General features: G+C 40.2%; 1 protein-coding gene across 6 annotated transcripts in view; it reads left to right on the top strand.

The window, feature by feature from the left end:
- Positions 1 to 3246: 3246 nt before the first annotated feature.
- The window catches only part of Dennd2b (DENN domain containing 2B), a 150918-nt gene continuing 139336 nt past the window's right edge, over positions 3247 to 14828 (top strand). For 4 of the 6 annotated variants that reach the window (XM_076846846.2, XM_076846845.2, XM_076846843.2 and 1 more), the window contains exon 1: positions 3247 to 3328. The gene's annotated coding sequence lies outside the window, so the exon portion shown is untranslated. The other 2 variants (XM_076846837.2, XM_076846839.2) reach the window with 2 other exon arrangements.

Here is a 14828-nt window from a genome sequence, read left to right as displayed (position 1 = left end):
CAGACCCTTAGCTAGATGTGTTGCCAGGCATCTGTATGGAATATTACCATGTAATCAGGGTGCATTGTACTTCTCTATACAAAGAGAACCAAAGCTACTGCTTCTAAAGTTTAGGAAACTTTCATTAGACTGACAGAAGACAGTACAGAGGAAATGGCTTGGGGGTGGAGGAGAGAGGATGAAAGGAACAGTATTCATGCTATCCAAATTAGAGTCAGGATGTTTATGCTCAAATCTTGTCTTGGCTTTGTGTTGCGGGTACTGAATAATGGGGACATGGGAAAGTGTATCTCTGAAGTTCTAAATTAGGCATTAAATATACTAAATTCCTCCTCCAAGTGCTTCATATTTTCAATAGTCTGTGTATATTTCTGCATATATATTGTGATTAAAGTCCACAGTTGGCTAATGCTAATTATCTCTCTTGCTTTTTTGTTGCTAGTATCTTCCCTATAGCTATTATTTTTTCATTCTGTTGTTTACAAGTTACATGCTTCTACAGGATTGTAACTTAAATGGGGAGTGTTTTTATTTATTTTTCTAACTACTTTTTTTTTTTTTTTCATTTTTGAGACAGATTCTTCCTATGTTGCCCAGGCTGGCTTGGAACTCCTAGGCTCAAGGAATTCTATTAGCCTCCTGAGAAACCATTCTCAGGAGAGAATGTGCCTCTGTACTTGACTTATTTATCTTTCATTTTTTTTCAGACAAGGTATTTATTGTGCATTTATTTCATGCTGGGCATTATGCTGGAAATATAGCATGTAATTATTAGCAAGATAGAACAGGATTATATCCTTAAAGAGTTTACAGTCTTCCTTAGCATTGTATACACACATAGTTGGCCTTGTTGATTAAATGATGTGAACATTAGTTTAATGCAAATTACTAAGTTAATGCCACTCAAAATAGCATTAAAATATTTTAGATGTCAGTGTCTCTAATAAATATTTGGCTAGTATTAACATTAACTAATGTTCATAAAGTGGGGTCTTAAGACACAAGACTATATTTACAAAAGACTATATTTAGATTATTATTTAGAAAATTAACATCAAGAGTAGATTTAATAAAGGGTTTTTTTTTAGCAATTAAAAAGTCCCATGCATAATTTGCAAATAGAATTGGCAGACAAAACTAATTATTTGTATCTCATTATTGCCTTCTTACTTTATTTCATCACACAGAAGAGGAAGTAGCAATAGCTTTCAGAGATGAAAATAATTACTCTTCTGGGTCTGAACAGTGAAAAATCTTGATGCCTTCTGTTGAATAGTCTTTCTTTACAGATGTCACAAGAAAAACAGGACTTTAACAGAAGTTTTAATGGTTTTAGAAATGGAAACTTAAGAAACTAGTTCAGTGTAGAGCTTGTGCTTAGCATGCTATGTATGCCTCCCTTCAATCCCCATAAACAAAACAAAACAAAACAAAACAAAACAAAAGCTTTGTAAAGGGCTTTGTAAGCTGCAGGTGGAATATACCTGGAGCTGTGTTAAAATCTGTGGCTTTCTTTCACATCCATGAATTCTTTCCTTCTGTGTTGGGATTATAACCACCATAATTTGTGATTGTAGAAGGTTGGAGAGTTAAATCTATCTAAATATGACCCAGTTTTCCTAAGGGGTTCAAGAATGTGGGTGAACTACAGTAGAAAGTGTTAAATTTTGAGTTGGAATAAAATCTGTTCTGACTCGCCTAGTTTCAGATTGTCTTCTGTGTTTTCCAGTGTGCTTCAACAATAGCTGGAATCATGGGTTTTCTTAATTTAGAACCAATTCAGTTTACCAGGAATCAGTTTATTTTCCACATATAGACAACTGAGTCACACTGCATATAACAGGCCAAACATATCCTCTGGCATCAATGTTAGGTAGCCAAAGAGTTAATACTAGTAGTTCATGTATAATATCCTTTATTTTTTAGGCAAAGACACAATAGACTTTATGAAATCAAATAGTGGTTCTTGCCACTATTTGTGTTTGATCATGAATAGATTAAGTTATTTGCAGGCTGAACCTTAAACTCCTTATTGTTTTTGATGCTTGTCTGCAGCTGAGTAAATAGCTCTTTAGGATATGTGACAATTGAATTGGTTTGGGTTTTGAAACAGCTTTGCTTTTCTTTTTTAAATTTTATTTTATTTAAAGACAGGATCTCCCTGAGTTGCTTAGAACTTCACAAAATTGCTGAGTCTGACTTTGAACTTGTGATCCTCCTGTCTCAGCCAACCAAGCAGCTAGGACTATAGGCATGTGCCACAGTTTTGCTTTTGGTTCTTGGTCCATGGAAAATTGTAAATTTTGAAATTCTAAACTTCGAAAGTCAATTCTTATTATTGCTCTGCAGATTTGTGCATTTCAGTACCAAGGTTTATTTATAGATATCACTATATAGGAGGAGAAACTGGGTTACATCTCACCAAGTATATATGGGTTTGGATTTTTCAGTGATTTATTGTTTTTCAAGCAGATTGCCATAATGAGTTAACATTTTCCTTAAGAATTCCACTAATAAGGCACATATTCTCATTGCTAGTATTTCATTGCTTTATTATTAAATGACACCGTTTTCAAGTTTTGGGTTTTATAAGCCCATAGAACATTTTAAATTCTGAAAATGCCCTTTGAGCTTTTGGCTCAGACCAGGAATCTAGGAACCTTAATGCTTTTTGAGTTCGCTACTGCTTCAGTACCTAAGGTAACTTCTTGCCATTTGGTTTTGTGGGGCTTCCCGAGGCCAAGATCTGGGAGAACGGAAAGAACTCATCAGTTTGTACGAAGACAGGCAGCATTTTCCCAGACTCTCCCAGCTCCGGCTTTTCTTGCATACCAGAAGAGCCGCTTTTTTCCTCCAGTGATTGAAACCATCTGGACTGCAGGGGGGTCACGTGTGTATGAGAAAATGACATAAAGTTTTAGACCTGCTTGTGCTTTGCTCCAGACCCAGACAATTCTTGGTCGGACGGTGCGGAGGTGAGGGCTGTTCAGTTTGAGGGCCAACTTCCCATCCCGGCCTCCCCCGCCCCCTCCCCACCCCTATCTCCCACCTTCCCTCGCGCAGTCTCTGCGCGGGTTCCTTGCTCCCCCCAGTGCCTAGGAGCACACCCCTCCGCCAGGCTCCAGCAGCCCACCCTCTCTGTCTTGGGTGGAGGCACACATCTCCACGCCCCCTCCCCTCTCCGGCTGCAGCCGGGACGCAGCCCAGGGCGCGGATGCTTGCTCGCCGCCCGCCCTCTCTGCGGGAGCGGCTCCTCCTCCCGGCCGCGCGCGGTTCTCCAGGAGCCCAGCGTTGTGCTGAGCGCGCGGCCTGGCTGGGGAGTGCAGAGGTGAGTGCCTCTGGACCTCCACCCAGAGGTCGCCTTCTGGCCCTGGTGCCTTTGCTCGGGGGTGGGTGGCCCTCCGAGGGGGCACAGGCTCTGGTTCGGCCGCGCCCTGCCCCACCCCTGCACTCCTAGCCCTTTTCCCGCTATTCCTGATTCCTTGTCCCGGTAGGTTCCAACTCCGTGAGTATTTGCATGGGGGCAGTGGAAGGGGCAGAGTGGAGCAGCCGTGGGTGGCTCCCAGGGGGTGGTGGGGATTGCCCTCCGGGTGGTCGTGGCCAGCCATCTTCCGCCAGGCTGGGGCCGCGCGGTGGGGGGTGGGGAATCTCGCAGCGAGGATATGGGACAGTGGGAAGCTGCTGGGAGCCGAACGGAGGACGAGCGGCGGGCAGTCTGGGAGTGGGCTCAGCCTTCAATCGTATTCCCTCCACGCACCCAAGCTGCTCTTACCTGGAGTCGTTTTGTGCTCGTGTGCAGACTCTTAGAGAACACACATACAGACTCTGCACTGAACTCAAACAAAGGAACATTAACTTTTCACTCTATCCCTTCAACCATTTAAACTGTGTTTATTTGCGGTTGAGTACTTTTCATTTTTGCCCTTGTTCTAATGTGCACAAAGTAATAAAATTGTTTTTTAAAACAGTGACCCAGGACTGAAGGAACACATTTTAGCCAGTGTTTATGCTGCCTTGACCAATAATATAGTAACTGAATAGAGTTCAAGAGACTGGATGTTTTCAAGTGTTTCTGAAGAGGAATTATTACATTTTCCTGAGATTTTTGTATGAATGTGGTTTATAATTACTTAAGTATGAATAAAATAACTTCTTCAATGAGTAAGCCTGTGATGCTTACTCACCTTGACTCTTGAACACCCCCCCCCCCATTGGGGTATTTCTGCTGTTGGACAGCAGGGTCTTAGTAATGAAGAGGTCATCATCCCATCTCCAAGACAGTTTTGAGCTACCTGTTATGTGCACACACTTCAACAGACCATTTTAGGATAGGGCCACAATGATAAAATCCAACAAATTGCATTATTGCTTTGTTTTGTATTTTATAAGTGAAGGTAATCCATCAATCTTCCTGCCCTAAAATAGGGGTTTATAAAGGATCAGAAATAGTCTAGGTTCTAGAAAGCTAATCAGAGATAGAGACTGAATTACCATAGTCTGTCTCCCATGCTGAATTAAGGAAAAACCAAGCAAGACTTCAAGAGCCTATTGGACACATGAAGTACAGCAAAGGCTTCCTGGATTCTGCTGGGCTGGCAGAGACTTACCAGGTTACTCACACAAGTTTAGCTTTCCTTTTTATTTACCCAGTAAATATTATCTTTGGAAAAACTCCCCCAAGATATTGAAAGAAATTCAGATGTGTATGGGAAGTGTTGTCCCTTAATTGGACCAGAAGGGCACCCATTTTTGGTAGACAACTCCAAGGCAGTTTTTATCTTCAAAATATTTTTTTCCCCAACACTTAGATTGTGATGGACTTAAAAATTAGTAAAATCCTTGCTTTTGAGTTTGTGGAACTGTTAGGGAAAGAAGACTGACATATAAGAGAATTTCTGGTTGACTGGCTTAGAATATTAGAATGATAGAAATTCAAGGAGAAAATGATGATGAGGCAGGGTGGCTTCAAAGAAGAAAGGAGTTTTCAACTGGGCTTGGAAGTGTGGTGGTGAAACTGGTGAAGAGTTGCTGGGGAGAGTTTCAACAGAGCAGAGAGTTGGCTGTTTGGATGAGAACTAGGGATAAATAACAGGGTATTGATTCTGTGTCATATGCCATTCTCTTTCATTCTTTACTGCAGTGAGGCAGGTATTGTTCCTCATGTTTTAAAGATGAGGGAGTTTTTGTTTTAAAGAAAGAATATCAGAAAGATAAGTAGCCTTCTTAAGATGACCTGTAGTAAGTGGCAGAGCTGGAATTCCTGTGCCTGGTTGCCTGATGCTTGTGCTTCTATAGCTGCCTTTCTAGTGAGCAGTGGGAGGTCCAGCTGAAGCCTACTGTGGTCAGCTTGAATTCTGGCTCAGGGGTTGGAACTCTATCCCATGGACATCAGTTAATTTTAAAGATTTTTGAGAAAATGAGTGATGAGCAAAAGCAGTGTTTTTAGAAGATTAATGTGACATCTGTGTACAGGAATGTGATATGCACTTCACAATCACATGCAAGTCCTAGTTCTTAATTGGGAAGTTATAAAAGGGAGTATAGCCAAGATGTTTGAGTGTTTCAGTTTCTGCCTCATTTACAGTACCCTGCAGTAAGTAGTGTGGTTCACTGGGTAAGAACTAGTTGCAGTGACCACAGCGCTGCATCTTAGTCGGCAAACATTGAAAAGGAATGTGTATGTGGAACAACATGACTGGTGGCTTGCCCTTTATGCTCTCCACATGTTTCACAATGCTTTGGTAAAAGTTATTTATTTATTATTATTATTATTATTATTTTAACAACTACCCTGTGAGGTAGATCAATGCTATAATTTGTTTAAGAGCCTTTTTTTTTTTGCCTAAATATTTTATTTGAGATGCATTCCCACCAACACACATATAACATTCTCTTGTTTCTTAAAAATGCTGAATTTTAAAACTTGGCAAAATAAAAATGATTTGAGATTGCTTTTTCTTTTTTACTGAGGCCAATTAAGAGAAAATGTGCATTTATTTTACTTTTTTTTTTAAGAGAGAGAGATGACAGAGAGAGAAAGAAATTTTTAATGTTTATTTTTCAGTTTTTCGGTGGATACAACATCTTTATTTTATTTTATGTGGTGCTGAAGATCGAACCCAGCGCCCCACGCATGCCAGGAGACGGCGTTACTGCTTGAGCCATATCCCCAGCCCACTTTTTTTTTTTTTTTTTAAATGGGGGAACAGTAGGAGGCGTTTGGAGAATTACTGTGTGGGAATTTAGAAGGAATATAATTGCCAGGATTTAGAGATGTGCAAAGCTCTCTCTGCCTCTCCACATTTCTTACCAGTGACTTTTGTCCTTTATATATGTGGTTGGGGAGTTTACAGAACTGTTGAATACCCAAATTTATAGCTCAGACCTTTGATTCTCTGCAGATAATGGGCACAGGAAGGGCAGCTATGGGTGGAACCATTTTATTAGAATTGTCTGCCACTTTGAATACAATCTGGATTTCTTGCTGTTCCTTGTGCAACCTCTAGTCCTTTTCCTCTTGTTTGTGCTCTGAAGAGGAATGTCAGGTAACAGGAGGTTGCACAGAAAAGTGTAGCTGACAGAAAACTAAAATTTGTCAACCAGAAAAGTTTATTTTAACTAATGTCAAAGTTCTTTTTTTTTTTTTTTTTTCAAAAATACAAAACCAAGGTGTGATTTTAGTTCTCCTTCAGGAGAACTGTTTTTACTATCAGGAGTCCCTACCCCTGGAGGACTGCCTGTTGAATGGGGTTTTGAAATGATCACCAGCAACTCTTAAGGACATGATTCAGTTTCGGTCCTGGACCTGTGAAGTACCTGACCTCTCTTAGTGTAGGGATTTTGAAGTTCAAAAGCCATTTATTTAGAGGGTTCTGGAATTTAATGTCTGAGGGATCTCCTACCTGAGTATTTCTTTTATACTTCTAGACCATGGTAATCCCTTAGGACTGGACATTGGAATTCATGCCAGAATTAACCTCTGGGTTTCTTCTGCCATTTTGTATCTCATATCCTCTAAAAGTCATTTTGTTTTATCTGTAGCCTCTGTTTGCTGATTGTAGATCAGAAAGGAAAACTGTCTAGGGTTTCCTCCAGAGAGTGGCAGCACTTGGTTGATGAGCTTTTGGTCAAAGTTCATGTGAGAATGCTCTCAAGCTTCATTTTGAGATTGGAGGGGTGGGGGGTGTGTCACAGAAAGAATCTTTGTCAATGCTGTTTTTTAAATGTCAGAAATGTTCGGTTGCATTTAAAAAAATATTTTTAGTTCTAGATGAACACAATACCTTTATTTATTTTTATGTAGTGCTGAGGGTTGAACCCAGTGCCTCATACGTGCTACACAAGCATTCTACCACTGAGCCACAACTGCAGCCCTATTTGGTTGCATTTTTGATGCATTGCTTATACAGTTAATGTTTTTATGTGGTAAGCCTTTGTCATTTTTATAATTTATTACAGAAGTCATTTAGGTTTTTTAAAACAATTAAAATCTTAGAAAATAAGACTGGAATATCCCTTTGTTACTTAGATATAATCTCCTAGTGTAGAACTTTTTAGTATTTTAACCTACTTCATATCCATTTATCCTTAAATCTTTCTCAAGAGATTTGAGCTCTTTCAAGCAATTTCACAACCTCCCTAGGCAATGCTATCTAAGGTTTCTAGATATATGATCACAGTTCATCTCCTTGTAGGTGGCCTGTTTTCTTTTATTGTTTCTTACCTTTACTGCTTAAAAAAATTATAGTTGTAGATGGACAGAATGCCTTTATTTTATTTGTTTTTTATTTTTATGTGGTGCTGAGGATATAATCCAGTGCCTCATGCATGGTAGGCCACTAAGCTACAGCCCCAGCCCACCTTTACTGCTTTCTTATTCCTCTTCTTGTGCATAGATGTTCACAGTGAAATGTCTTTCCTGGACCCCAGTGGCAGCTAGGAAATGTACAGATTGTCTCATCTGGACCCATCCCTTCTGGGCTAAACAAGCTGAGCCTTCTCTGTTTTTCTTTGTAAGCCTTGCTTTTTAGACCTATGATTACATCGTATACTTGTTGCTTTGTGTTTTGTTTTATACAGGAAGTCAATATCAGATATGTTGGCAATTAGAGCTTTCAGTTTGGAAGGACCTTTTGGAATAAAATGTTCTCCTCCCACCACCAGCATAAGTAATCGTGGGACATATATAAACTCTGGAGATGATCTTTTAAAAAAATTATCCTCAAAAGAATTCTACCCAAGTCCTTTAAGGGCTTAACAAGCATCCAGCCTTTGCAGGATTGCACTGAAAGTAACAGACTATCCCAATTAAGGCCTTTCTAGAAGTGTGGGAATCATTTGTTTAAACTGGAATTTAGGACCCCCACTCAAATATGATAGAAACAATCTGCTTAACCCTTTGTTAATGGCATAAGAGGTAAACCTGCTTTTCTGGGCCTCTTGTGATAAAGGACCATAGTGATTAGAATATGCTGGAGGTATATCCCTGTTTGTTAGTGTTCTGGAAATTACTTTGAGTGGGCAAGGGTCAATTTTGGTGACTTTTTGTCTTTTTTTGTGGGGCAGGGGGTGCGATACTGGTGCTTTACCACCAGCTTTTTTGGGGGGATTACTGAGGATTGAACTCAGAGGCACTCGACCACTGACCCACATCCCCAGCCCTATTTTGTATTTTATTTGGAGACAGGGTTTCACTGAGTTGCTTAGTGCCTTGCTTTTGCTGAGGCTGGCTTTGAACTTGTGCTCCTCCTGTGTCAGCCTCTGGAGCCACTGGGATTATAGGCATGTGCCACTGCATCTGACCCCAGCCCTTTTTTTTTTTTTTTCAATTTTTAATTTTTTAAAATTTTGAGATAAGGTCTCCCTGAGTTGCTTAGGGCCTCACTAATTTGTTGAGGCTGGTCTTGAACTTGTGATCCTCCTGTCTCAGCTTCCCAAGTTGCTGGAATTACAGGCATGTGCCATCGTGCCTGCTAGCTTTTTGACTTTTTCTGATGTGAAATTAGGGTCTTGGATATTAATTTAGCTAGGGCAAGTTTGAGTATAGATATTTGTGAATTTCCCCCCTTCTCCCTATTTTTCCTTTTGGGAGAGGCTAATTAGAGCTGCACAGAGACAGTTTCTAATGAGGGTTGGTGTCCTGAGAGGTTTTGTCAGAGAAGACTGACCTGCTGGGAAGCACTATACTGTTTCTTCCTTATGGCTCTATGGAGAAAGCACTGAGCTAGTGCTTATGAGCATCTGTTTATCCTCTTATTACTTTTCCTCAGTGAACATAATATTAGGGGTTTGATAAATCAGTGAGTAGGTGAAGTTAAGAAATGAGGTGGGAAATTACTTTTTAATATGGGGGTTGGGTAACTCCCAATTCAAATGCGGCTATTGGCAAGGGGCTGTTTTACATCACTTTGGTGTCTGCCCTGGTGCTGTGATAAAGGGGTTCAACTTAAATAGATGTATTTTCTAGTGAGTAAACATGGCCTAGTCCGTTATTTTTCTATTAGTCACATTAGAGTATATTTAATGTTTCTGGGAACTCTAGTTAGCATGATATCCCCTTGCATTAGGGGGTGCTCCTCAGTGGTTGGTAGGAAAGAGTACCTGGAAAAGCTTTTCCTGAGTCTGTTCTTTTCTGTTGAGTCTGGAATGGATTCTCAGGCTTAAATCCAAAGGCTTCTATATACTGGGACCAAGTCTAAGGGGAATGGAAGTTCTTTCAAAAATTGTTTACTTGGATGGCAAACACTATACATCCTAGGTATAGGTATAGGAGGCTCAGAAGGAGAATAGCAAGTTTGAGGACAGCCTCAGCAATTCAGCAAGACCCAATTTCAAAAGAAAAACAAAAAGGATTGGGGATGTAGCTCAGTGACCCCCTGGCTCCAGTCCCTCCAAAAAAGGAGGGGGGATGGGGGGGCTAGAGGTGTAGCTCAGTGGTAAAATACTTGCCTAGCATGTGTGAGGTGCTGGGTTTAATTCCTAATATGCAAAACAAACCAACAAAAAATTGTGTACTTATATGGGAGGAAAATCAAAGTTTCTTGCTTCTTAGTGGACACCAGAGGGTTAGGGTTAGCATGGAAAAAGCATGGAAAAGCAGGACTTAAGATCAAAACATTCATTTAAATCCTCAGTGTGAAGATCAGTTGTAAGTGTTCTGTTTTGCAGTTTTCCCCCTACATCTGTGTGGTTTTTAAAAAATATTTTATTAGTTGTTGAGGGACCTTTATTTATTTATTTATTTTTATGTGGTGCTGAGAATCGAACCCAGTGCATCACACATGCTAGGCAAGTGCTCTACCACTGAGCCACAACCCCAGACCTACATCGGTGTTTTGAGTAGTATTTTAGGACCACAGTGTTTGTATAGGAATTGCTGCAAGAGTCATGGGAGATGGGCAGAGGCCACCTTATATCTTGTTTCAGGTGAACCATTTTTAAAACTTGCATAATTAGCTCAGGATCAAAATTAGTTAAAAAGAGAATTAGTTGATAAAAATAACATCTTTATCTATTCCAGGTTTAGATTTGTGCAAGAAATTCAATTTGGGAGTAGTATTACATTCTCAGCTCTGTTTACATTTAAATCGCCTATGTAGTTCCCATGTAGTTGTCACTGTTACCAGTCCCTGGAGGGTTAGGGGTGGATCTCAGGATATGAGGCTCTGACTTGGTTGAAGTCTCATCATGAACTGGTCCTGTGGTGGGGCGGGGGACGGGGCGGTGCTGGGGTTGTGGCTCAGTGGTAGACCTAACACATGTGAGGCACTGGGTTCGATCCTCAGCACCACATAAAAATAAACACTTATCTATAACTGAAAATAATAATAATAAAAAAGAACTGCATATACTGATTCTTCCTTGTGCCTCTATGGAGAAAGCACTGAGCTAGAAAGAACTTTGAAGGAAACATTGGATTTTGTTGGGCATGTAAGAATCAGGAATATATATTTTTAAAAGACTTTTCAACCTTTCTGTTTATGGAAGGGGAAACTGAGCTCAGAGAGGCAAAAGACTTGTCTAAAGGCACACAACTAGTTTGCACCATAGCCATACCTGGAATCCAGGTGTTTCAGTTCCCTTTTCTGTCCTAGTGGGTCAGCATTATTTTCTGTGGTTTATCACCAGGGCTGGGGGTGTGGGTGGGAGGGTGAGACAGGGAAGAAAAATGGAAGGGCAGTCAGTTCTGTGGAAATTGATAAAAAATTGAAAAAGTGAAAACCTTTTTCCTCCTTACTTAGACCTTTGTTCTGTGGGAAATTCTTATCACTTAAGGTTGCTTTATAAATACTCTTGGTAGCTGGCTTAAGGTACCATGACTCCTGTACATTGGTGGGGAAGAGCCCTGCTGGATGATTCTCTGGATGTGTATTTGAGTTATTCCCATTTTCTTTTCCTCTTTTCCTCCTAAGTTTTGGTGTTGTGTTTTTTTTGGGGAATATTTTTGGCTTTCGCCTTAAGATTATTGTAGGGCCATGAGGACCTGGGCTGGGAGCACGTGTGATGTGTTTTCAGGTTGGGAGGTTTTTACACCTAGACAAATTGTCAGGAAACAAAGAGACAGAAGAGTTTATATAGAGAGCACGAGGATTGGGAAGTCAGTGGAAAAGTGGCATGGCACATGGTGTAACTGATTTGGTTACTGTGATTGTCTCTGCTAAGATGGGACTGATATTAGATGGTAGGATGGTTCTGAGATACAATGCCATCATTTCATGAAGAGGAGGATGATTTTTTTTCTTAAAAAGTTGTGTATTATCTTGATTTATTTGAAATTTATTTGACATTATCCATTAATGAATGTTTGCAAATACCCGAGTATGTGTCTTTCTTAACTCTATGCCAGGCATAGTGGTAGATATACAAGTATCTACCACTGAATCTACCTGAATCTCAGAACATGGATTTGTTTCTAAGGAACCATATAAAGTATTATTACCAAGCTCTAAAATGGTGAGTTACAAAGAAGGGAGTAGGGACCCAGACAAGGGTTAGGCTGATGACAAGGGTTAGGCTGATGGCCAGTCTTGCGCACAGTGGAGGTGTTTGAATGTATTAGAGTGCCCAGGGCTCAGTCTTCAGCCTCCTTTTTGTAGGTCGTTGCATGGCTTTAAAATGTTAAATTCATGGTCTACTTACTCTCCATTGGTAAAGGTTTTACATGCACTAATTTAACCTTCCAGACAGCATCATAATGTAGGCACTTTTGTCATTCTCACTTAAAGGTGTAGAAACTGGGCACAGAGAAGTAGTGAATTTTCTTTTTCTTCTTTTTTGGTACTGGGGGTTGAACCCAGAGGTGCTCAATCACTGAACCGTATCCCCAGCCCATTTTTTTTTTTTTTTTTTTAATTTTGATACAGAGTCTCACTAAGTTGCTTAGGATCTTGCTAAGTTGCTGAGGCTGAGATCCTCCTGCCGCAGCTTCCCAAGTCTCTGGGATTACAGGTGTGTGCCACTGCGCCTACTGAGAGATCACCTATTCATGCTCTGGAGAGGCAGATGTGAGGCTATGCTGTGGTATCCTGAATGTAGAGCCCTGACTGATTCTGTATAGCCTTCTCACTGGTCCTAGCTCTTCCACTTCTCCTGTCCCTTTACATTCCGGAACATTATTTAAGCCTCATCTGGGATCATCACACTTCAAATCCAGATTTCTATTAAGTCCTTTGTAAACTAAGCTCCAGCCCTCCACATATTTTCCACCCTCCTTCTGTTCTCCTATCTCAGGTCCTTTGTCCCTCACCTGGAATGCTCTTTTTTTTTCCTGAATGCTGCTAGTTTGTACCCCTAGTTCATTCACATGTGGGCTCAAATGCACAACCTCAGGGAAGCTTGCTCTGACCATCCTATGTAAAATTGCCCTGAGTCATTCTTTGATCCTGCTTTGTTTTTGTTTTGAAAATTATATTACATATTTGTGTTTTTTCCTGTTTGCTTTCTCAAATAAATTCCATGAGGTGGGTACTTGGTTCATTTGTTCACTGACATCTTTACTTTGTACAATAGTACATGGAAGATTTTCTCTATAAACAGTTGTTACATAAATAAAGGGCACATTTACACTTTAACATGAATTCACTTGGATAACAAAGTAGTGAAGAAAGGAATATGTAGTTGATAGATACAAGTCTGAGTCTTAATTGGCTTTGTATTTATTTCCAAGGCTTTTCCATGATATCTAGCCAAGAAAACGCTCGGAATATCTTGGTTGAATGAAGACACTGTGTCTCAGTACCATACATTGAGTCCTTAGGACAGAGAATAGTGTGGGCTGGAGTGCTCAGAGAAAATCCTTGGAAGACTTGTACACTTTGAAGGGAACATTGGATTTTGTTGGGCATGTAAGAATCAGGAATATATATTTTAAAAAGACTTTTCAACCTTTCTATTTATGGAAGGGGAAACTGAGCTAAGAGAGGCAAACGACTTGTCCAAAGGCACACAGCTAGTTTGCACCATAGCCATATCTGGAATCCAGGTGTTTCAGTTCCCTTTTCTCCATGTAGTGCTGCCTTCAGAGTTGAAGGGGACACTTTGTGAGTGGGGTGGGGTCTACTGGGAGCAGCATGAGCAAAGGCCCAGAGGCAGAAAAGATACTGGCTTTTGTGGGATGGAAATTTTAGATCATCCTAATTGAATCCTCAGGTTTATGAAAGATCGCTGGGAGACAGAGTAGGCTGTCTGAGGTGAATTCAATCCTAGAGGATCCCAAATGTCATCTTGAAGACTTTAAATTTGGAAAGAGAGGATGTCTAATGAAAACGCTTTAAATGTTTTTTTCTTTCCAGTGAAGGTGACATACAATTAGTGGTGCACAAAGTGGATTGGAACTGGGGAAGAAGCTGCAGACTAACAGCAGTTAGGAGACCCTTGTAATAATCCAAATATTACTACTGAAATGTAGTAGCATTTCAGTTTGTTTTGTTTTTGTTTGAAAATCTGTGGTGGTTTTGGAGAAGATAGCATATAATTCTCAGGTAAGATGTACCAATTCAGCTTCTAAAGAGTTTGAAGATAAGAAGCAGGAAGTCCAGTATTTTGCCTTAATTCTGTGTATGCCTATAAATGATATTTTAGTATCCAAATGACACTAAAATGATCCCAAATGATACTAAAATGATCCATGTTAGGACAGGGGATAGAAGGTATCATTATACTGGTGTGGAAATAGTGATGGACGGGGAGAAGAGCAGTGGAAGGTGAATGTGAGCAGCTTCCAAAGGGGCCTGAACCTCTCTTGTTGGAGGAGCTGTATTGTGGTTGGGGAGTCAGGCATCAGTGGACCCTAGCCTCAACTGGTTTTTAGTATAACCTGCCTCCTGGGCCCACAAATGCTTTGGACAGATGTGCTAAAGTCTAGGCTGCAGAAGTTTTAACCAGAGCTGATGAGAATAGATGAATATTGTCCTTACCAGACCAGTGAATGGCACAGGGTAAAAGCTGTTTTTCCCCATCCTCAGAAATCCTTTTCCATCTCTTAAGGGAAAACTTTGAAAGTCAACATGAAATTGAGAACCCAGACCTTTAAATAACATAATGGATCTGAAAGTTTGGGTTGCAGAAAATATCCTGGAACAATCAAATATTTATTGAACAACACCTACTAACCACCAGATACTGTGCTGAGTACTAGACCATCACTCTTGATATATTCTGTGAAATGTTACTAATAGAACACTAACGTTTAATTCTATTTCATGGTAAGTTTTTTTTAGTCCCAAAGGATATATAGCTTGGTCCATAGGCTTATAGTTACTTCAGACTGCTTGTTTATGTTTGCATTCTCTTATTGAATGTTTACTGACTAATAGGTAGTATGCTGGATG

The sequence above is a fragment of the Callospermophilus lateralis genome, chromosome 2 (genome assembly GCF_048772815.1).
Source record: "Callospermophilus lateralis isolate mCalLat2 chromosome 2, mCalLat2.hap1, whole genome shotgun sequence".
NCBI classification, from domain to species: domain Eukaryota; kingdom Metazoa; phylum Chordata; class Mammalia; order Rodentia; family Sciuridae; genus Callospermophilus; species Callospermophilus lateralis.
Note: the sequence above shows the minus strand (reverse complement) of the source record. Positions and strands in the feature narration are given on the sequence as shown.